The sequence below is a fragment of the Tamandua tetradactyla genome, chromosome 4 (assembly GCF_023851605.1).
Source record: "Tamandua tetradactyla isolate mTamTet1 chromosome 4, mTamTet1.pri, whole genome shotgun sequence".
NCBI classification, from domain to species: domain Eukaryota; kingdom Metazoa; phylum Chordata; class Mammalia; order Pilosa; family Myrmecophagidae; genus Tamandua; species Tamandua tetradactyla.
The window spans coordinates 147943891-147967969 of record NC_135330.1 but is presented as its reverse complement, the minus strand read 5'-3'; the positions used below and the strand labels follow the sequence as shown (position 1 = coordinate 147967969).

The 24079-nt window shown below is 37.4% G+C and overlaps 1 pseudogene; it reads left to right on the top strand.

Annotated features, from left to right (window-relative positions):
- Positions 1 to 22545: 22545 nt before the first annotated feature.
- Positions 22546 to 22716, top strand: LOC143679425 (mitochondrial import receptor subunit TOM5 homolog pseudogene; annotated as a pseudogene).
- The last annotated feature ends 1363 nt before the right edge of the window (positions 22717 to 24079 follow it).

Genomic DNA, 24079 nt, shown 5'->3' with positions numbered 1-24079 from the left:
AGAGCCATTCTGCTGCCCTGTTTGCCTAACCAATACTGTTACAGGGGCAATATCTAGGTTTTATTATGATTGAGAAATTATATATTGGGGTTGGGGGGTGAATTTGTTATAGCAATGTAATTACCATAACTAATTCAAGAGCCTCAGAATTCAGAATGAAGGTGAATAAAGAATAACAACCTTAAGTCTCAGGTGAGATTTTCCAGGGACAGAGTTGTACGGCTGCTGCCACCAATTATTACAGATTTAAGTGTCTTCAAACAACAAGAATGTATTATTTTACATTTCTGGAGGTCAGCAATTTGAAATGGGTCTTACAGTTTCAAGGTGACAGCAAAACTGTACTCCTTCTGGAGGCTCTAGGGGAGAATTTGTTTCGTTGCCTTTTCCAGCTTCTAGAGGCTGCTCTCATTACTTCAAAACCTGCTTCCATCATGTCATCTCTTTCACTGACCCTGCATCCTTCTTTCCATTATAAGGGCCCCTGTGATTACATTGGGCTCACCCAGATACCTCAGGATAACATTCCCATCTCAAGAGCTTAACCTAATCATATCTGCAAAGTTTCTTTTGCCCCTAAGGTAATAACTTCACAGGTATCAGTGATTAGGATATGGATATCTGTGGGGTGGGGAGGTAGGTGCATTATTCTGCCTTCACAGGAAAAGCATCCAAGATGCTTGAGTGGCACTGGTTTAAGAAGTCAGGTCAAGAAAGAAAAGATGGAAAGATAATCATGAATGAACAGATAACAATATGGGGAAAAATCAGGAGAGTGAAGACTTGGAAAATACTGAAAGAAAGTGTTTTAAGGAGGAGGGAGCAATTAGTTGTGTTTCTGTCAGTAAGCCATCAAGTAAGATAAGGGCTTTCAAATATTCTTTGCACTTAGCCACAAGCAAGGCATTAGTGACCCTTTATAGATGGGCTTGAGAGAAGCAGGAAGAATGAAGAGGTAGGGTCAATCATTTTGGGAGAGGGTTCTCTGGAGATAATTAAGACAATTGTTTCAAGAAGATGGGCTCTAAAGGGAAAAGAAAGCTAAGGACAGGGCAGGGGATGGAGTGGGGGTTGAAGGCAAGAGGATTTTTGTTTTTTGTTTTATTCTAAAATGAGTTCGTATATTTAAATATGGCAGTGGAGAGAACGATATTAAATTTAAAGAACTAGAACAATCACATTTAAGAACTTAAGGAAAAGGGAAAGGAAGAGTTCTTTCTTTTTAATTGGGGAGGGGGGAATGCGGAGGGGGATGGGAGAGTTTTATACAAATAAGTTGAGAGAGTTACTGTTTCATTTCTTTCTCTGTGAAACTGAAGACAAGGTCAGGGACTGATAGTACGTGAGGTGGGATGGGGAATGGTTTTGACTTTTGACAAGCGTAGGTAATGTCTGAGATGCCATATTCAATGGGAACATGTTACTGTGTTGACCAAGAAAATTACAATAGTTTTATCAGATTGTCACCAGTGCCCAGCTAAAATCAGAGACATAAATACACAGTGAGCCCTTCCTGCATTCTATATGATTTTTTTTTTCTTGAAATGTCAGCAAGCTGGATGCAAAAGCAGATGAAGTGCCAACTGGATTGACTAACATTTATAGGTTTTTCTCTCAACATGTAAGATGGGAAGACAATAGGACAAGAAGTTTTAGAGAACTGGTAAGCAGCGAAATGAAGTGATGGCATGGGTAGGGAGCTAAGTGAAGCTGGGCGTGACAAGGAATTCTAAAAGGATACTATGGAAGTGAAAGAAGTAATATATTAGGAAAGACAGAGTGAGAGAGAAGGATGGTCAGGAACACTTGTCTAATGCTGTATTTGAGAAGTGGCCTGATGTAGATGAGGCAAGGTCCAGGATGTGACCATAGAGTTGATGCCTGAAGTGGGGGAAGGTCTTTGGAGATGAGGCAAGCCAGGAACCATGAGGCCTGCTTGTCAGATGGAGTCTCACCCATGATGATGTCAGCCTGAGGGTGGAGAGGAGAACTGTGGTCCAGGTGTCAAGGTTGTCCCATAAACTTGTCTTAACCATATCATAAGTAAATAGGTAGGAAGAGAAAGCACAAAATCCACCCAGTGAGACAAAATGCATTTAGACAATTACCTGAATAGTTCAACAAAAAATGCTTTTGGTTTTTAAGGGACAGACTTGCCCTCTGTTAGCTTAATTGTTGTACTCACCTGACAATTTATAAGTCCTGAAGTATTTTTTCTGTCTCAATAGTCTCACAACTCACAGACCATCTTTTGCTCCATCTGGTCTTCCACGCTGAGGATCAATTAACACTGGACCTCCCACCAACGAAAGGGCACAACCGAATGCTAAGAACTTTCTTCTGTCAGATTGGTCAAAACACAAAGAAAGGGCTATGTTGAATAGGAGAATGTGCAACGACACATTACAAAACCCTGCCATCAACTCTGCTATTGCCCACTGAGCTGAAAGGACATTGTTTACCCACACCAGCTACCTCGCACCATGATTCAGTCCTGTCATAAAAAAAGACTTTTTTTTAAAACAGTTATAATACTTTATACTGTTTACTGTACTTTGCAATGTAAGATAAGCTGGCGCCTTTCTTGCCCTCCAGGAGCTAACAATTATGTGCATTTTTTTTAACCTGCCTAGAATCATAGATTAAGCCATTTAGTTTAAACTTCTACTCAACATGAGTAGAGTTCAAGTAAATAGGAAGTGCTTTTAAATGGTAATAAACAGGGGATTCTTAAGAAAGGACCCATCAAGAATATCACCATCTTTCTTCTTCCAACTCTGAGAATTATAGCATTTCCTTACCGAGCACCTCCCATGTTCCCAAAGCCAAAGGAAACACACGAAAGGGTATTGCACACACACTCTGCTCACTGAGGAAGCTTATAGTCTTGTATGGAACATACATCTATATCCAGAGAAAATAAGAGTTTATCAACTATCAAAATCTTCTGAAATAAATAAATGGTATATATTATATGAGTGATAGTTAGTCCCTATTCTCTCAAAGGAGGGTAAATTATAGTTCCTGTTCTTTAACAGGTAGCACTCGGGAGGTGGGGTAGAATCAGTAATGTACAGAGCTGAACTGAGCTATGTCATATTCAGAGAAATATGGGACACAAAGAGTCACTCACAGAAATTAGGAACATCTTCTCAGAGTAGGTAACTTTGGAACTGAAATTGTAGAAATTTGCTAGAGCTGAAGGTGAGAGATGGGCCTTCCAGGTTCTGAGCCTTCTCCAAAGTTGTTTTCTCTAACAAACCTCACTCTCAATGAGTCTCTTGTTTAATTATCTATATTTATTAAATATGTTTAGAATTAGAAGGTAGAAACCTCAGAGATTTTATGATTCACTGGTTCAGGAGCAGACCCTGAAATCCAGGATAAAAGGAGTGCTTATTAGTGCTCACACAAAAGGGAACAAACTGGGACTAGACAAATCAATGAATGTCTGAGATAAGTGACGGCACAGGCTAACCAGTGCTGCAACAAAATCTGTAGGGGAAGAGAATAAAAATATAGAATACAGGCAAATTTAACATTATTTCTAATGGTATGACAATGCAACTTTTTGTGCTTGGGATTCTGCTCTAGGTCATCCAATACCATAGAAATTAAATCAGATATAACTAAGCTAATGTAAGCTTTATCGTCATGTACTTTGCACAAATATTTTGCCCTTGCATATGATATTTTTAAAGTTGCAACTGAGTCATTCACCTTGGGTGGAGACCCCAGGCCCACAGTGAGCAATTGTTTATTGGAGGGGCGGGAAAGGTAGAGTCATCCTCCCCAGTGAAACCTCTGTTGCTTCAGAGGCAGACAAGCAGGACTTTTACTTTTGTCAGTTTGTAGGACAAAGTGAGAACCAGATGTACTAGAATTTAAACGAAAAATTCTCTGATGATCCAAATTTCTCAAAATGAAGAAATCCAAATCTAGACTCTTGCAAACTAGCAACAACTTTATTATCAAAACTGAGGAGACTCCACAGATGTTGTGGATAAATGAGAGTTTTTTTTGAAGGGGCCAGAATAATCCCCTTTCGGATTCTTTTAGAATGATAGCCAATAATTTGACTGGGGATCTGAGTCAAAGGAAGATGAACACTGGATCTAAGATGTTAAATTTAGCCGAAGATAGTTTGAAGCTGAAACATTCTAGAACTAACTGATGGAATTTCTTCTTGGAAAAATCAATATTGCTACAAAATGACCATCATTAATATATACATGATAGGCTACATTAACTAAATACCAGCCTCAGATTAAATATGTATTTTCAAGTGAATAACTTTCCGTTCACACAACTCTGGATGTCAGAGGCCAGGTATGGCATAATTATAGGATAAAGATGGATAGGAAAAACAGAGCCAGGCCACAGCTCTCTACTCAGTGAAATGGCCTTGGACAGAGGGAAGTAAGCCAGAGCACCATTCTTTGGGCCTTGAGAAACCCCACAGTCTTTTTTTTTTTTTTTTAATAATTTTTTTTCCGTTCTACATATATAATCAGTAATTCACAACATCCTCACATAGCTGCATATTCATCATCATGATCATTTCTTAGAACATTTGCATCAATTCAGAAAAAGACATAAAAAGACAACAGAAAAAGAAATAAAATGAAAACAGAAAAGAAAAATTATACATACCATATCCCTTACCCCTGCCTTCCATTGATCACTAGCATTTCAAACTAAATTTATTTTAACATTTGTTCCCCCTATTATTTATTTTTGTTCCATATGTTCTACTCATCTGTTGACAAGGTAGATAAAAGGAGCATCAGACACAAAGTTTTCACAATCACACAGTCACATTGTGAAAGCTATCATTACTCAATCATCATCAAGAAACATGGCTACAGGAACTCAGCTCTACATTTTCAGGCAGTTCCCTCCAGCCTCTCCACTACATCTTGAAAAACAAGGTGATATCTACTTAATGCATAAGAATAACCTCCAGGATTACCTCTCCACTCTGTTTGGAATCTTTCAGCCATTGACACTTTGTCTCATTTCACTCTTCCCCCTTTTGGTAGAGAAGGTTTTCTCAATCCCTTGATGCTGGGTCTCAGCTCTTTCTAGGATTTCTGTCCCACGTTGCCAGGAAGGTCCACACCCCTGGGAGTCCTGTCCCACGTAGACAGGGGAAGGGTCGTGAGTTTGCTTGTTATGTTGGCTGGAGAGAAAGGCCACATTTGAATAACAAAAGGATTCCCTTGGGGGTGACTCTTAGGCCTAATTTTAAGTAAGCTTGGCCTATCCTTTGTGGTGTTAAGTTATAATTATTTATTTTTAATTGTGTTAATATAAAAATAATTTTAACCATATTTGGTGAACAATTCATTTAGTAAATTGATAATGCTGTGTAATTTTCACCAAGCCTACGTCCAGACTATTTTCATCAACCCAAACCAAACTCATACTCATTTAGCAATAACTCTCCATTCTCTCCCCTCCCCACCTATGGTAATCACTATTCTGTTTCCTGTCTCTATGAATTTGTTTATTCTAAATATTTAAAATAAGAGAAATCATACAATATTCATCTTTTTGAGTCTGGCTTATCTTATTCAACTTGATGTCCTCAAGTTTCATCCTTACGGTAGCATATACCAGCACTTCACTCTTTCCTTTTTTTTTTTTTTTTTACCATTTTATAATATTCCATAGTATGCATTTATCTATTCATTGGTTGATGGACACCTGTATTGCTTCCATCTTTTGGCAGTTGTGAATAATCCACTAAACATGGATGTGCAAATATTTGTTCGAGTTCCTGCTTTTTCTTTTGGCTGTATACCTAGAAGTGGGATTGTCAGGTCATATAGTAATTCTTTGTATAACTTTCTGAGAAACTGCCAAACTGTCTTCCACAGTGGCTGCACCATTTCATATTCCCAACAACTATATATAAGGATGCCTATTTCTTTGCATCCTCACCAACACTTGTTTTTCAGTTTTTTTTTTTTAATTATAGCTATCCTATTAACTGTGAAGTGGTATCTCATTGTAGCTTTTTTAGAAACCCCACAGTCTTAATTAAAAACTAAGATGACCCCAAGACTAGCATTAGGGAGCTGTGCCAGTTTGAAGCTATTAAGTACCCCAGAAAAGCCATGTTTAATCCTGATCCAATATCGTGGGAGCAGCCATTTCTTTTAATCCTGATTCAATATTGTGGGGCGGAAACTTTTTATTAGATTATCCCATTGAGATATGGCTCCACCCATTCCGGATGGGTCTTGATTAGTTTACCGGAGTGCTTCAAAAGTGGAAACATTTTGAAGAGAGTTCAGAGCACAGCCGAGTCAGATATTTGGAGATTGAGACAGAAATAGCCCAGGTGCTAAGCAAGGACTTCAGAACCTGAAGAGAAGAAATGTCTGGACCCAGCAAATGCTAGGCTAAGAGATGAAACCCAGAATTTTGTCCCAGAGCAGCTACCTGAATGCCCACAGATGCTTGGAGAGGAAACTACTGTCATCAGAAGCTGGAAGTAACAGAAACAAGGACCAGCAGATGCCAGCCATGTGCCTTCCCAGATCACCTTTCCTTGAGCCAAGGTGTCTTTCTCTGGATGCCTTAGTTAGGACATATTTATGGCCTTAGAGCTGTAAACTTGAAACTTATTAAATTCCCTTTTTAAAAGCCATTCCATTTCTGGTACATTGTTTTCTGGCAGCTTACAAACTAATTTAAACTTAGTGTTTAAACCATTATATATATGCTGAATTATTAAAATAATAACTGACACTTCAGTACCTTCCCTGTGTCAAATACTGTTCTAAACATTTCACATATATTACAGCTGTGGAAACTGATATACAGAGATTAAGCAACGTGTCCAAGGCCACCCAGCTAGTAAATGACAGAGTGAAGACTCCAGCCCAGACTTGGGTCCCGAGCGCACACTCAGATGCTGCACTGCCCTCACACACAGAAACTGACCACTGTGGCCAGTTTGGCTCATTCCCTGGTGGCTTTGGTCATTGTGGTGCTTTTCTGAGCATCAGACAAACCATGGCAGACAAACCAAGCTGCCCCTTGATGTTCTGTCAGTAAAGACAGAAGGCAACAATTCATCAGGACTTATTATCTTTTGTTTATTTTGTCCTGGTTAATTTGTCAAGTACCACCTCAGATCCTTTGGCAGAAAAGATGGTATTAGGTTTGCTATCAGCTTTCTGGGCAACACTTTGAAGACTCAGGAGATACTCAGTGATTCAGCACAGAGTAGACAGTCAATAAATGCTCGAAGGAACGAGTAACTGACTTAATGAACCAGTCAGTGCAATCGAATAAGTAGCTACTGGCTTAATAACTTCCTTATCTCACTTATGCCTATATCTTCCCTGAGTCATAACCATACCACCTTTTATAATATAGCTATCTCAAGCTACTTCTGCTCAAACAACTTCAGTCAGTTCATTTGCCACACTTGTCATGTTTTTCTTCCTTCATGGCCTCACTCATCTTGTTAACTATACCTGGCATGCCCTCTTTTGTCAAAGGTGCAAGTTCAAATCATGGCCAAAGTCTGGCTCAAACACAGTTTATCTCTACTAGAGAAAAGGAATCTGTCCTAGCTCTGATCTGCTATATCACCTCACTTTATGCTGAAGCTGTGTCTGCATGTGCCTTATCTTCTGGCATTAAGTTGTTTGAGGAAAGATGACATTTCTCCTTTATTTTTCTCTGTCCCTCTTAAGTGGTACAAAGTGGCCTCAAAAAAAAGTGGTGGATTTGAGTGGTGAATGTCTATGAATAAACCCTGTCTTCCATATATTGTGCTATTTATCAATTTTTGACTAACAATTAACCTTTTATTAGGAGAATAGCTCAGTTATTAATTAGCTAACTATGTGGTAGGGGTCTTCCAAATTGCTTTCTCACATTTTTTCCACTATATTCATAATTATGTGTGATTTTTTTGTGAATTAATAGCTACAATAAGGAAATTAATTTATTGTAAATTATACCAATTGTTCTTTATCGTTTTAGAAAAAATTTGGATTATAAATGAGAAAAAGAAATATGTAAGTGTATGTTAAAATTTATATTTAGTACAAGATTTATCTTTCAAATAAAATTATGCATCCTATGCAAAAGCCTAAAATCCTATTTGGGGCGTTTTGTTTTTTTTTTTTGCATAGGCAGGCACCAGGAATCGAACCCGGGTGTCTGGTATTGGGGTGATTTTTTTACCAGAAAGAAGATGCAGTCAGAGTTACATGTAAATTTTTGAATTGTAAATTTAGTTACTAGCATATGGATGTCACATGTAAAAGAATTAGAAAAGAAACAAACGATCCTGATATTTGGAGAAATGCAATAGGAAAATAATAATGGATATGATATATAAATGTGCTTCTCACAATAATTTCACATTGCCCTACTATTCTATTTTGAAATCACCACATATTATATTTAAATTTGAGAATTCGGTTGAATTATATGTAGCATTTAATTTTTTTGACAATATATTATCGTGGTCCTCTATATTATGATCTACTAGTTTCTATTTTTAAAAAAGCATTAAAATATAAATATTAATATACATCTGTAAAACAATTGTAATGCTTATAAATATGTGGCCTATATAGAACATCCAGTCCCAGAGTGGCAGCCTGATAGTTTTTCCAATTGCTACTACTATTTTTATTTCAATCCTTTAAGCAGATTTATGGCAAGTTAGTTCAAAAAAAATTCTTATTTTTGGGGTCTCTGAAATTCTTGGAAAGCCTCACTTTTCTTCACCTAAAGACCTCCATCTTTTGTCCTCATCATTCCAGTCTCTCAAGTCTTCTCTCTGCTGTAAAATGTCCCTCAATTGGGATTTATCTGACTTTTTGTCATGACTAAACCGGGGCTATGCTTCTGGGGGAGGCAGGCCACAGAAGGAAAGTGACATTTTCTTTACATCATATCAAGGTTTGATACTATCAGCCTGATTTATGAGTGCTGATGCTGACTGTCAGATTTCTCCACTGCAAAGTTATTCTCCCCTCCTTCTAGCAGATGAACATTTTGGATGAGAATTTCTTGAATATGAACCTGAATCATATTGCAAGTTTTAGGGTATAAGATTAGTTGATACCACTGAAAAAAAAAAACTCCAGCTGAAATGTTTAATAGCAAGAAATTAGCTTTATTTTTCCCAATGAAACATGTTTGTTTTTCAAAAATTTCTGGGGATTCCAGTCATTTGACCCAATTTTCAGGGACTTGGAGGTGGGCAAGAGGGGATAGTATACATTTTTTTCTGATTTGGTATTCAGTTTGTGTTTCAGATTATGTGAGGAAGATCAAGCAATTTTAATTAAAGATCTTTTAGCAAATACATTCCAAAATTACTTGGTCAACTGGAAAAAATCTGGCTTCATTTGCAACAAAGCCAAAGGAAAAAATTTTAACCTATACTCCCAAACACACATATAACGTGCACATAAAGAAAAGAAAGAAACTACCTAAACATTAAGAGGAGATCTATGGTCATAACAAGCCAGATGAAAGTTGTTTTTTTTTTCCTACAGTAAGTCATTGCCATAAACAACACTTATGACAGGCATCATTAAATTAAAATGAAATTAAATTGGAAAGACAACATAAAAGACCGCTAAACCAATACGATGAAGGTGTGAAGAAACTACTCTACAACCTCCTTTCCACAATTCTATTAACATCCTTCAAGCTCCTTTTCTTTCTTTCTTTCTTTTTTAAATCTCATCTCTAAGAATACATTTTAAATGTTCACATTTTACAACAGATTTTTTAAAGTAGATACCTTCACTCAGGGCTCTCAAATGTTCAAATTTCTGTCTGAGTTAAAACTGAAACAAGGTTTCAGACTCTTACTTTCTTTTCTACTAGGTTTTAAGTAGTTTAATAACAACAGCAAAAGTCTTATGCTGGTGTGAAACCACAGTGGCATTAAGAAGCTGCTTAGACAGGCAGACTCCCAGAGTTCCATTCTGAAAGGTCAATAAACCTTACGGAATAAATCAGAAATATGGGGGCAGTTAATTCAGGTTTCCTCATTCAATTTCTTACATAACCATAGAAATGGAAAGTACCTTGAGTAGAAATAGATTTTTTTTAAGTTCTTGCCATTCACCCCCTAAAAAAGAACATCACAAACCCTAAAATCAGCTGGTGTCTATTCATACGAAGTTAGCAGTGTCAGGGGAATTTATAAAAGCGGATCATGGAAATCAAGGGTATTTCACTAGGAAGGATTTACTATTTGATTAACTAAAATTTAGATGGGTTACACTAAGAAGTTGCATGAGAAATAACAGTGAGAAATAACAACTAACAAAAATATGTGATGTATTCCTTATTTTGCTTTATTTGTAAGATTTGTGAATTATTAAATAAGACTCCTGCATACAATATAAGATGAAATGACACTATACGGTGGACAGTACGTCTTCCATTCTCTCCTGTCCTCCAGCCACCATCGCACTCCTCAAAGAGAACCAGTTTATCGTGTACACCTCAAGGGACTGTCCATGCAGTTCTAATGTTAACCGACAGAAATATTTTTTCCACGTTAACAATGCCATGTTTATGTTGTTCTGCGACTTGTATTTTTTCACCTACTATATCTTGGAGATCTTTCTATACCATGAATACAGAATGGTACAAATTTTTAATGGCTCACATAGTACAGCCCAGTGTGACTGAATCATAATTATTATATAAAACCCCATTGATGGACATGTTCATTGTTTATAAAATTTGGCTATTATAATTGATACTCCAATTAGTATCCTTGTGCATATGTCATTTCACATATGTTCCAGAACAACTGTGGAAAAATCCCTATTAATTGAAAACCAGTTTCTCTCCAGAATCCAAATAAGGATTACACTAATATTTTTATTGGTTTGAAAGGAAGAGTGAGCTGTAAGCCTTGAGAGCCTCCACATGTTTCAAACTCAACCTGGGGATTTCAGTGTTCTTTCTACTTTGGTTTCATATTTTCTGAAACACAAATCAGATGCAAGGTGAAAAATAAAGGGATTTCTTTTTTTGAGATTTGTGAATTTAATTATATGAAGGTTTTATAACTATGAACATTAAACAGTGCTATTTTCTTTTAAAATTTTTATTCTAGTAGCATTTATACAAACTAAAAGTGCTATTTTATTATATATCTAAAAAATGATCAATTTCTTTAACTTGAAACTCTAACAGAAATTCTGAGGTGTGAGAGTACCCTACACATAGATGTGGAAATGGTTAAGAACAATAGCTGCACTTGGTATGCTGAGATATGAGAGATTTTGCCCTGTTCCATCCAAGTAGGGTTAAAACAGAGACACAGTGTCAGCAACGATCTGTGTTTACTATTGAGCAATACGCTTCTGTCAATAGTAAGGTAAGAAAATTTCCTGCCAGAAGGGCTGAAATGCTGTTTGCTAAGAATCAACATTTTTCATTGACTATTGACTCCTCTGAATTCTTATTCTTAAAGGGCTGACAAGGCAATAGACAAGTGAAAACCTGAGGTCTCCCACAACTAGAGCAAAACTGCAAGTGAAAAACATGGCAGTCAAATAGAATAATTTAGGAAATGGTATTTGTTGGATCATGAGGACCCAAGTTTGAACTCAAACCGGAGGAACAAAAATTTTTTTGTTGTTGTGTGGTCTACATAAATACCTGGGTTTTAAAAGGAGTCCCAATTTCAGATATGTTCATTCTTCTTAATCAAGGCAGTTTCTAAAGGATGTTATTAAATAAGAAGCACTCGTTATACTATTAAGCTTTGTGAAAAATTCCATAAATTAGAAACCATAAAAAGAACTGCTCTTGTTACATAATACTACTTCTGCTCCAGCTTAAGAATTAGCAGTTTGTAATAAGACAAGGGACAGTTTCAGAGATGTAAAAAATCACAAGTGGTCTTTTTCACCTTCAATGTAATCAGGCACCATTGAATATCCAGCAGCCTACTGTCAGAAGCAGCTTCTGCCAGCATATTCTAAAGCATTCATGAAGAACTAGCTACCCTGATTTCTGAATTGTCAGAGTAAAGAAAGCACAGCTGCTTTCAATGGAAAAAAATAGATTGAACAGAGAAGAGGCAAAGAAGTATTCCTATTGTCTGTGAAAGTATCTTCCTCTTTGGGCTCCGTTAGTCCACAGGCTATCAGGAAATACAACCCTTAACCCAATATTTTTACACACATCTGTGCATAGCTAGTTCTGCCCTGCACATGCAGAAGAGCATCTTTTTTTCTAATTCATCAGTAAAATCAAACACATATTGCATAATCTACAGAATATTAAAAGATGGTTTTTCAGGGAATACAATATAGAGATTTTCTTGTCACTGATACACACGAATGTCTTTTCTATTTTCAGTCCAATTGTTTTAAAACCTAAGCCTCTACATCTACACATATGTCAGGGAGTGAGCTAAATGCTATATATATGGATTGTATCACTTAATTTCAACCCTACCCTACTATCAGGTGTTTCAGTGCAGACTCTTCAAAATGCCTAGTGAAGCTGACAAAACAGTACAAGAAATATCTATGGGCTCACGTCCAGCAGGCATATAAAACCCAGAGGTATACTATGGTTGAAGATGTAGTGGACAGCAAGGTTTTTAAATGTCCAAACTCTAGAGGTTTGGATTTTAAGATAAATTGAAGTACAGGAGACATGACCTTGGACCTATGAAACATGGAAGTTTGAGCTAAGAACTCCCTCTGCAAAAGTCAAGATCTAAAGATCAATATCAGCAGTAAAAGGGTGTGCTTAAAAAATCCTCCTAAAAGCAAACAGAACTATAAGGTAACTTCTTGGTGCCAGCTGAAATCTTGTAGGAAAAAAATCTCCTCTGAGAATCTGTAATCTCAACCAGGTCTGAGATTCAAATTTATACAATTTATCTGGCCTTGGAAACTCCACTTTGGGGCCTAAACTTAAAATTACACCCAAATTTAATGGTGCCTAGGAAAGAACAAAGGAACCCTTTAGAGAGAAACCTACATTCTTCCCTAGGCCTTAAGTAATTGCCAGGTATAGAGTCCAGAGAAAGATGAGCTCACCATCCACAATTATAAAGCACCAGCTCAATCGAAAGTCAATTTGAGAGGGTCAGCAAAAACAATAAAAAACAGAATCCAGCCTTATTGAATTAGGACATTAGATATTGGAATTAAAGTTACAGGATATTTGATAATTTGAAAATGTAATACATGTTTATAATGTTTAAAGAAATAAAATAGTAAATTCAAAACGGAGGCAGTGGGCAGGCGATAGTGGCGCAGTGGCAGAGTTCTCACATGCCATGCCGGAGACCTGGGTTCAATTTCTGGTTCCTGCCCATGCTAAAAACAAACAAGCAAACAAACAAACAAAAAAAACTGAGGTGGTAAAATAGATACAATTGAAAACTTTTGGGAATATTTGAATTAAATTGACTTCTAGAAAGAAAAAATTATCATTTAGATTAAGATACATTGACTTAAAAAAACAAGGCAAAAATCAATGAAGAGAAAACTCGAAGGTATATCTGAACAAATTACACAGATTTCATCACAGTGAAGACAAAAAAATGGACAACTTAAGTCACGTGAAGTACAAGACAGTCTAATATATCATTAAAGTTCAAAAAAAAAAAAAAACGGAAACAAAGAATGAGGAGATGCAATACTTAAAAGAATAATGGCTGAAAATTATCCAGAATTGATGGAAACTTTAAATTTTTTTCTCTATGAATCCCAATAGAATAAAAATAAGGTAAATAAAAAGAACTCTATATACAGTAGTGAAATGGCAGAAGAGTAAACACAAAGAGCAGAGGTTAAAAGCAGCCAGAAAACACATATACACACATTATTTAGAAACAAGTAATACTTGACTGAAAGCATAACTGTTAGCAAAAATGAAAACCAGAAGACTTGAAAAATATTTTCAAACTGATAAAAAAAAGTACCGGTCAGTCTAGATTTTTCTAACCAACCTATCACTTAAGAACAAAGGTGAAATAAAGACAATTCAGCACAAACACCAAGAGTATAAAGAAACTTTTGGATGATATGATATGGAAACTGGAAGATAAATATTTCCAAGAACTTGTTTTGTTTGGGAAAAATAATATTGATTTTGTTCCATGTGCATGTTAAAGTCATAAGGGTAATTACTAAAAAACTTTCAATCAATGGAAAGAAAAAAAATAGAATGAGAAATAAATTAGTAAGACAACTTAAATATATCAGGAAAAAAATGTTAATGGGCTAAATTATTCAGCTAAATAAGGGGTTGCATTTAAAATAACAACAACAGACATTTAAAATGACTAAAAGTAAAATTACTGCTTTTAAAAAGATATGCCAGGAAAATCTCTAACAACAAGTAAAAGTATCAAGGGTATTAGAACTATGATTAAGTAAATGTTGAGGAAAAAATCATTATTAATCACAAGGAATCAGAGAATGCAATAATTCTTAAATCAGAAGCATTTAATGAATGACCTCTAAAAAGAAAATGAAAAAATTAACAGATCTACCTTCAGAGTGGGAAGATTATAACATGCCTTTCTCAGTAATTGATAGATTGAGCCAACAAAATTTGAGACTACTGGTTCTTTATGGAATCATTATCAACTATCCTCTTCTTATTCATTAATTCAATACCAATTTTATCACAAGTGGCAAGGAACCCAGCTAAAAAATGACATTTCTTAGCCTTTTTACATGTTTGGGTGGAAGCGAAATATAAGCAGAAGGCTTCTCTCTCCTTTTTTTTCCAGAACCCATTTTTAATCATGGGGTCCTTTTGAGGATAGAAGATATGAAACTGGAGTGGTGGAGTAGACTAGAGACAAAGCCTACATCTCTGAAAAGATTGTGGAGTTGCTGTACTGTATTTGTCTTCATATCTCCAACTCCTTGTGTGAGTGAGATGAGATGGGAAGGGGGAGAGGTGAGAGGGCAGAGGGAGAGGAAGAGGGGGGGGGGTGGGAGTTAAACAGGGCCGGAGAGAGAAGGAAAAGACTGTTAGCCATAGCCAAATGGATTTCTTAGTGGTACATATTTAAAATATTTAAGCGATATAATAAGCTTGATCTAATAGACGTATGTAGAACTCTGTACCCAATAAATCAGAGCAAACATTCTTAAGCACACAACGAATGTTATGAAAGCAGACTATGTGCCAGGCCATAAAGTGAATGTCAACAATCATCTAAGACTAGGTATCATACGAATTGTGCTCTCTATTCAGAATAAGATCAAGTTAAATATGACAACAAAAAGATAACTAAAAACAGCAATGTATTTGGAAAATAAAGAATATCTTTTTTTCATAATATATGGGCCCAGGGGGGGAAAAAGGATATTCAAACATACTTTAAGCAATGCTGAAAGTATTACATACCAAACATTATGTTGCTAAGAACATTTTTATAAATGCCCTTTGGGTTCATGTGCAAATTTCTCTAAGGGTCATACCTAAGGACTGGAATTTTTGGGGCATAGGACATTTTCATGTTCAACTTTAAAGATAATGTTCATTTGTTTTCTAAACTTGACATACCAATTTACACTCCCATCCCCATCATTATGAGGCAGGATTCTTTTAAATAGCTATTCTTCAAATTTCTGCATAATTAAGTATTTATAATACAGTAAGTCCCCAAATTTCACATTCTAAAAACTCCTGCATAAAATATTCTATGTAATTTTTTTGTTCTTGTCTAATTTTTTTTCTTAATATAAGTTCCAAAAATGGGAACATCAGAACAACATATATATATACACATTTAAAATTGTATTATGTGTTGCCTTATTGCCCTTCAGAAAAATCTACGTGGGGGTCCATTTTTCCACATGCTTGACAACACAGCAGAGTATCAACCTTTTGTATGTGCAATCTTAGAGTTGAAAAAATGATATCTCATTTTTGTTTCTATTTCAATTTATTTAATATCCATTTAGTTAGGCATCTTTTCATTAGTTTATTGTACATTTGTATTGTGAATAATTTGAATTGGCCTAAGAATATGTAAGATAATTATGCAGAAAATGGCAAAATCTGTCACTCTTCTTTATAATTTACCTTGTATTTATATATTCATTTAGTAATCATTTTGAGGTCAATAATACTATGATAAGCTAATTTCTATTAAGCTTTTTTATTTTCATACATTTGCCTGAAGACTTCACACACCTGATTTATTCTTTCATCTATCTGTCCGTTCAACAGTTATTTAGTATATTCCAGTAGTTATTAGTTATGCAATGGTGAGTGAAACGAAGTTCCCTCTCTCCTATTGCTTAGTGGAGTGACAGATGATAAATAATCAATCAAACAAATAATATATGGAGTGCAGAACAAGAAGTTTAGTATGCGAAAATACAATATAATATAGGGGGTAGAGGGGAGCATCCTTAAATGGAAGAGTCAAGGAAACTTCATTGAAAAGAAGATGTTGATCCAGAGCCCTGAAGGATCAACAAAAATCTGGGAAAGGAAGGAAATTTCCTTCAGAGGGAAGAACATATACACAGACCTCACCAAGGAAGGTGATGAACTGAAAGAAGTTACCTGAGATTAGAGTAACCCGTAAAGTAAAAGGGATATGAAATCAAGTAGGAGACGTCAGCAGAAACCAGGCCACACAGGGCCACATTGGCCAAGAAGAGGAGACTGCTTTGTTGCTTATGCTGCAAGGAGCCCAAGGGGAGCAGAAATGTCTGGGGATGTTGTTGACTTTCTGCCAATGATCCAACTCTTCAGTGAGTTTAGCACTTCATTATAATATTCTCCTATTATTCCATTGTTCTTCAATTGTGAGAATAAGCATATTCTTCAGAAAGTATGCAACTGGTATGTCTTTCATAGATTTGAAATAGTTGAAAAAAAAGAATAGATTTGAACTATAAGTATCTCCTGTCAACTCACAGTTACTAAAACTTGAATGGAGTGTTCCAAATATTCAATGAGTGCTCTTTCTATGTCAGCACAAAAAAAAGATCTATTTCTGGTATCTACTTGCAGCACTCCAGTATTTCCTTTGACATGAGATTTGCGAGTGCATTTCTTATTTGAACTAGATTTACTGAAAGGTTCGTAGAAATACTCCCACTAGTTAAAACATATATATATACAATTGGACAGCACAATATGCATCCTGATTATCTTGATTCCTCTGTCATCTTGCTTCATCTACTTTTAGATTTTCATAGGTTTATAGTAAATCAGTTTCCTTCTATTCCTGTCTGATCCTCACAAACAAACAAACATTGAGCCTGTGTCTAAATCTGATTGTCTCCATTTTATAGATGAAGAGGTGCAAGTCAACCTCACTGAGTTTCAGATTTTTCAGCTATGAAATGGATGCAATAATGCTTACCCTGCCAGCCTCTCATATTTACTGAGAAAATCAAATAAAATAATGGGTGGGAAAATACCTGAAAAACTACAGAACATCATAAAAAGTAAGCTATTATTATATTATCATAAAAGGAGTCACATAGAGATGTGCAAAAAATATATGGATTATCCATCAGTTCTCATCTTGTTCTGAGACCCCATTGTAATGGACTTGAGGGTGAGAGAAGACCTAAACCTACCAATTCAAATTTACTTGGACTCTTCCAGCTTAAAACATTCTCTTGTCGATTAATTCATCACATTTTTGGCAAAGATTCCATCAAAGTAAAGTTGAAATTCCCCATCAGAATGTCTCACCTGAGTCAGATTCCTCCTCCCTCCCTCCCCAGCCCCCTGCCCATTCCTAGGTAATGGGTAGGTCCAAGGGGAAGCTTGCATATCCTTACAGAAGGGACCCCTGGTAAGCTTCTCTGTAGGCTCCTGTTGGCCCTTGGCTAATGTAAACTCATTTTACCTACATTCAAAGCAGAGGGTGCTTTGCCAGGCAATCTCCATCCAGTCCCAGTCAGAAATTATGACACAAGTCCATTCCATTTTGGGCTTCACTATTTTAAACCTTTCCTTTTTATTTTACCTCTGTTCCTCAACTTGAGTTTCAATGAGAAGATGGGAGGAGAACAAAGGAACCATACCACTATTGCTGCTGCTTCCTCTTTCTCTCTCTTATTTCAAATCTCTCTACTGTTGTCCTTATTGCCAGAACTATTGTGAGCTTCTTAACATGATATTTTCCTTCTCCCTATGGTGAATATAGTAGCATATCTGTTAACCAACAACAGGGACTCTATCTGCAGGTATTATAACCATTACAACTTTTTACATCTCTGTCCTTACAATGGTATAAGACCCTAGAGACAGAAACCTGCTTTTCTTTATTATAGCAACAACATATGGCCCAGTACTTTGCCTATAATCGACACTCACTGAAAGTTTGCTGGGTGAATCAATGATGGAGTCCTCAATCAATAGGTGAAGAAACCAAAACTCTCAAAAAGTAAATCGTTTTACTCAAATCAAACAGTCAATGAAAATGCTAAGTAATGAATTCAGCCTCCGAAAAACAGGGCTGGTTTCTGTGTGTGTGTATGTCTGGGGGAGTAGCCTCTAAATCTTTGGAATTTCCCATGATAGGAATGCCTTTTGTTTTGGTGGGCCCAGGACCACAGCTAAGTTTTCATATGTTAACAAGATGACAGGGAGAGGCCAGCCACACCTCTAGCTTCAGGGTTGGGTTTGGCAACACTAGAAAGACCAACCGTATGATTAGGGGCTTGGGACTTTGAGCTGCATCATAACAACTGGAATTCCCAACCTCTGGGGGGAGGGGTGTGGCAAGGAAACTGGAAATTTGCATTTGACCAAATGGGCATTGATTCCACCAATCATCCCCATATATAAACTATGGACGTCCAAATCTTGCCCAAGCTTCCTTAATAGATAAGATACATGGCTGTGCTGGGACACATTCTCATTCCACATGAAGAGGACATTGAAGCTCACATTTGATATCCTCCAGATGTCACCAAATGCACCACTTCTTTTTGGTTTCTTATTTGTATTTTGTTACTACAATAAAACTATATTCATAAGTATAGTGCTTTCAGTGAGCTCTGTGAGTCTTTCTAGTAAATTATCAAACCCAAAGTGGTGGTGGGAATACCTGAATTTGTAGCCAATTATTCAGAAATACTAGCGGCCCTTGGTACCCAACTTGTGACCATTGCCTGAAAGACAAATTTATGGAGGATTTCCCTGAATCTGTGGGGTCTGGCCTAACTCCAGGTTGTTAGAGTTTGTTCCAGCCCAGGACAACCCTGAAATCAAACAACACGCTAGAGGGAAGATTACCCAGGTGCTTAGAGTCTTATGTACAGGAGGAAGATCTTCCCCAATGGTGGCTGGTTGAGAGATGAAAGTCTACACTCACATCACCCAAAGCCAAGGGGGGAAAAAAAGAGAGAAGCATGCCCAGGAACAGTTTATAAAGTTTAATGGTCTCGTGAGATTTGGTTACAATGGAATTTCAGCAGACTCTGTGAGATTTGGTTATTAGAGGAGGGGGATTTTATATTCTTTGACCTTAAATGTCTGTCCCTGGTCATGTAGGCAGCTGTGTGACTTACTTTCAAAATGGAGGAGGGAGCAGAGCCCAGACCCTGGGTCTTTACAATCCACCCCATACAGCAGCCTATGTTGACTGCTGGTATAGAGACTGCAGTCGCTGTATCTATGGCTGTAAAGACATATTTTGCACCTGCATATAAAGTGGAAGGGGCTCAGTATAATTATTTGCTACGTGGTGACCAGAACCTGCTCATGTCCAAGTTGATGAGGAAGCAACCTTGGATGTCACAGCAAATGGGAGGGGCAGGCATCCACAATTTCTTTCAATTATTTTCTGTGATGGGCAGCTGGAATTGCTATGCTGGTCTCCACAGAGTCTGGTAGTCTTGGTGTCCTGTTTTTCTATGCAACCATTCAGCAGCCTTGTGCAATGTTGGCTTTAGTCTATGTATTTTTGCTGTACCATCTGCTTCAATATTGCCAGGTAAAGAATCAGTCTTATGGCCAGAGACATAAAATACAGTCACCTTTCACTTGTGACAGGTATTCCAGCTATCTCCCCATATTTCTTTTTCCCCATCAGGGGCCACAGACAACAGTACATTATTGCTCTTGCTTCCACGTGGCCAACCACATTGCCAGACCCTGGTACACTGCCCAATTGTCAGCACAAATAGTTAATCCATCTCCTGGCTCATGAACAATGACCATCCACAGCTCTTAATTCAGCCCATTGGCTGCTTTGCCTAGTCTAATTTTCTCACCATGAGTGTACATATTAGGTCGCTACTGCCATCCAGGTGACAAACTACCTATGTGCTGATCCATCAGTATACCAGGCAGACTTAGGTATACTGCCACATCTGTCAATGGTGAGCACAGAGACAGCCACTTTGGAAAGATAAGCAGGAAGGGACAAGTATTGTTCTTCCACATAGGAAACAGGTCTCAAAATAACATGCGTTTTTTGCACATAAGGGGCTGTTTTTGAAAATGTCGTGGTCTAGCAGATAAATTTTCCATTTCATTAATGTTCTCAATTGTATACTACCAGAGTGAGACTTAGTGACAGTGTTCTATACCCATGTCTATAGGGGGATGGCTGTCCTCAATTTCACAGGGCATTTCTGAATTAGTCCTTCAACTTTCAGTAAGGCATTATAAGCAGTGCACAGTTGTTTTTCTAGAGAACTGTACTGCATTTCAGCTCTTTTAACCCACTTTGCTTGTTGCCTTTGCCTTAAGCACCACCCAAAGCCAATATTGATACTGGCCCTATCTAATTTACAAGGCATATCTGTGTCCACCTCCCATAAAGTCTGAGCCAGTCTGATGGCCCATTCAGCTTCTTCAAAAGCAGTCTGCTATCCCAGGGATACCTAACCCAGGGGTGGCTTTTCCCACTCAAAACATGCACAGGTTTAACATTTGGGCTGTGTGAGGAATGAAAAGTTTCTAAAACCCCAACAATCCCAAGAAAGTCATTAGTTGTTTTGGCATATGCAGCATAGGAAAACATTGTACCTTATCAATTACTACAAGAGGGATAAATTTTGCCTTTCCCAACCATACAATACCTAAGACTTTGATAGGGCAGCCAAGTCATTGCAGTTCACCACAATCAGTCGTCCATCCTCGGCTGTTAAGATGAAACAGCAATGAGCCTGAAGCTTTAATTAGTTCTGGAAAAGGGTTTACTGGTTAACATGACATCATCAATATAATGAAACAGAGTTCCATTTTTTCACTTAGCTAAATCCTTTGCGAGGAGCCCACAGCAGATGGTCAGGTTATATGAATGGTCTCCTGGGAGAACAATGAGAATCCTTTGTTCTTCCTAGGTGAGGGTGAAATGGGTTAATTTGCCCTACTTAAGGGAATATTAAAGAATTGAGTGTTAATTCTTTGAAACAAAAAAGACAACCTTTAGAAACATGACATGCAAAGGTGGCATCACTCCACCCTTTGCCTCGCAAATTTCTTCGTTTTTATCTTTCATTATCATATCCCAGTCAGAGGAAGTCAGGATATGCCCTCTTACTCCACCATACCGGCATGCTAATATTTCTGAACTCTTATCTACAAGGCATAGCTTCTCATTCAATGCATTCTCCAAATCTACTGATTTCTCTTTCTAAAACAGTCTACTGCAATAGCCTTGCAGACTTGTGGATTTCTCTGTCTTCCTCAAGACAGCCTGCCATAGTTGACTGCACCACACATAACAGCCGACTGACTAAAGTGCAGTCAAGCAAGTGGGTGACCCCTTCCCAGAACAAGGAAGCATGCCACCCCGGGATTACCCCCACAGAGTCCCCCATCCCCAGACTCATGCTCTCTGTGGCCAGTGATTTGGACTTCTGGCTAGCTCACCAAATGTTCCAGCCCAGCACAACCATGAGACCAAAGAGCATGCTAGACAGAAGGTCATCCATGAGTTTAATGAGAGGCTTACAGACAGGAGGAAGACCTTCCCCAGTGGTGGTGGGTTAGGAGAAGAAAGTCTGTATTCCACCCAAAGCCAAGCCAGAAAAAGAGAGAGAGGTATGCCCCGGAATTTAACAGTCCTGTGAGATTTGGTTACAATGGAGTTTCAGTAGACTCTAATGAGATTCAGTTATTAAAGGAACGGGTTTTACATTCTTATGGTCATGTAGGTGGCTCTGTGTCTCTCAAAATGGAGGAGGGGGCAGGGTCTGGGACCTGGGTTCTTACAGAGCTGAATTGAATTACTGCAGCATTTGCAGTTATTGTCAGGAGCTTTTGGAGTTCTTGCAGTCTTTATGAGGAACAAAGTCAGGTACTCTTTTCAACACTATATGCTACTTTTTATCTAGTCTTCCCCAATTGGCTGACAATAGAGGGTCTAGAACATGAGATCTAAATAGTAGAAGGGATGCGGGAAGTAAAATAAATCAATAGATCCCCACCAAAGAAGAACCAAGCTTCATAAAATAAATCCAAAGACAAGTATGTGAAATAAAAATGTGGCTCTAGAGGTCCAGTGGGGGGCTGCCTTTGGGAGATCTGAGAGTGGCTGCTAGATGTCAGGAAGCAGCGATGTTCCAGATGGAGGGCTTCACACTGAAGCTGGACCCAGAGGAAATGAAACGGAAGATGCAGGAAGAAGAGGGACAATGAGCTCTCCTCCATATGGAACTTCCTCATCTGTGTGGTGTGGCTCTGCTGTGAGTCACTCCTTTTATCTTAAAAAAATTGGACAGCGTATGAAGACTGAGCATCTCATGTGAATACATGAGGTGAAGATCCTGGTTACAGTTTCTACTCCATCTGCAAGTGAATAGGCCCAGAACATTTTAAGAAACTCTTTGACTGAATGGACGTAAAAATTTTACTTGTTAAGAAGAAGTCTGTCTCTGGTCACCAACCTTTGTATCTAAAATACAAAACCATTTGGGGAGTATGAAAGGACTTCTTATGGTCTTAGTGCAACCTTGTGCCTGTGATATTCAGCCTCCATGAATGTTTGTATAATTGTAAATACTGTTAAGCACCATTTTCTAGCAAGTATTAAAGGGGACTTATGATTGAAATGGAAAAAAAAATCTCCTTTTTCTTTTTATTCATGAAACATTAAATCAGCATAAATCTTTGTTCCCGAAAATCTCTGAAAGGGATCCTGTAAAATGCCATGCTTCTGTCATGATCACCTCTTTGTGCTAAGGGAAGGGGTTAGAATTTCCTTAGACATTTTTCCCATTAGATACATATAAAATGAGGGTGATTACCTCCCAATAATGGTATATGAAAGGGTTAACAGAAATAATCATGCTGAGTGTAGGATTCTTCCATTTAACTGATTTAAAATTCATCACTTGTCAAAAATAGTCACTGTCCTTCTCTCTTTTTAAAAGTTCAATTGCATTCAGAAATCCAAATGGAGAAATTGCTAACTGCTACGCATAGGGTAGTAACAAATACTATTTCAAATTGCAGCACATTGATCCTCAAATATAGCATATTGATATAAACATTGATGATGATATTTGGGGATAGGATTATGAACTTGAACAGTTGTTTCCTAATGGACAACAATAGCACTATTCACAGGAAGCGTATTTATTTTTAGGCCTATTTATCCCTCCAAAGGAGATTTAAGCAATCCTGCTTTTGTACAACACATGCCACAGCAGACCAAAGCAGCAAGTAAAACACTAGTGGGGCAACTTTATACCAAGAATTATTGTCCTTTGGAATAATGAAACATTCAAGCAGAAGGAAGTCCTTTTTGTCCCCTTACTTCTATTTTCCGCTTTCCCTTTACCTCCACATTAGGTGGACTATGAGATGAGACGACATGTTTGCTACTGAGGTTTTCTGGGCTATAATCTCTTAAAACCATCATGCACATGAGCTGCTTAGCAAGGTCTTGTACACAATGACATCATTTTGAAGCATCAAAATTTGTCATTAGAATTGTTTTCCTCTGCAGATAATATAACACAGCTACAGATAGTAACATATTGTGTATGTGTGTGTATATCCTATGGGAGAGAAAAAAAAAAACACTTGTAAAATTCTTCTTAAAAACTAAAAATGCATCAGTGAATAGGTCTTTATGTTGGATATTTAT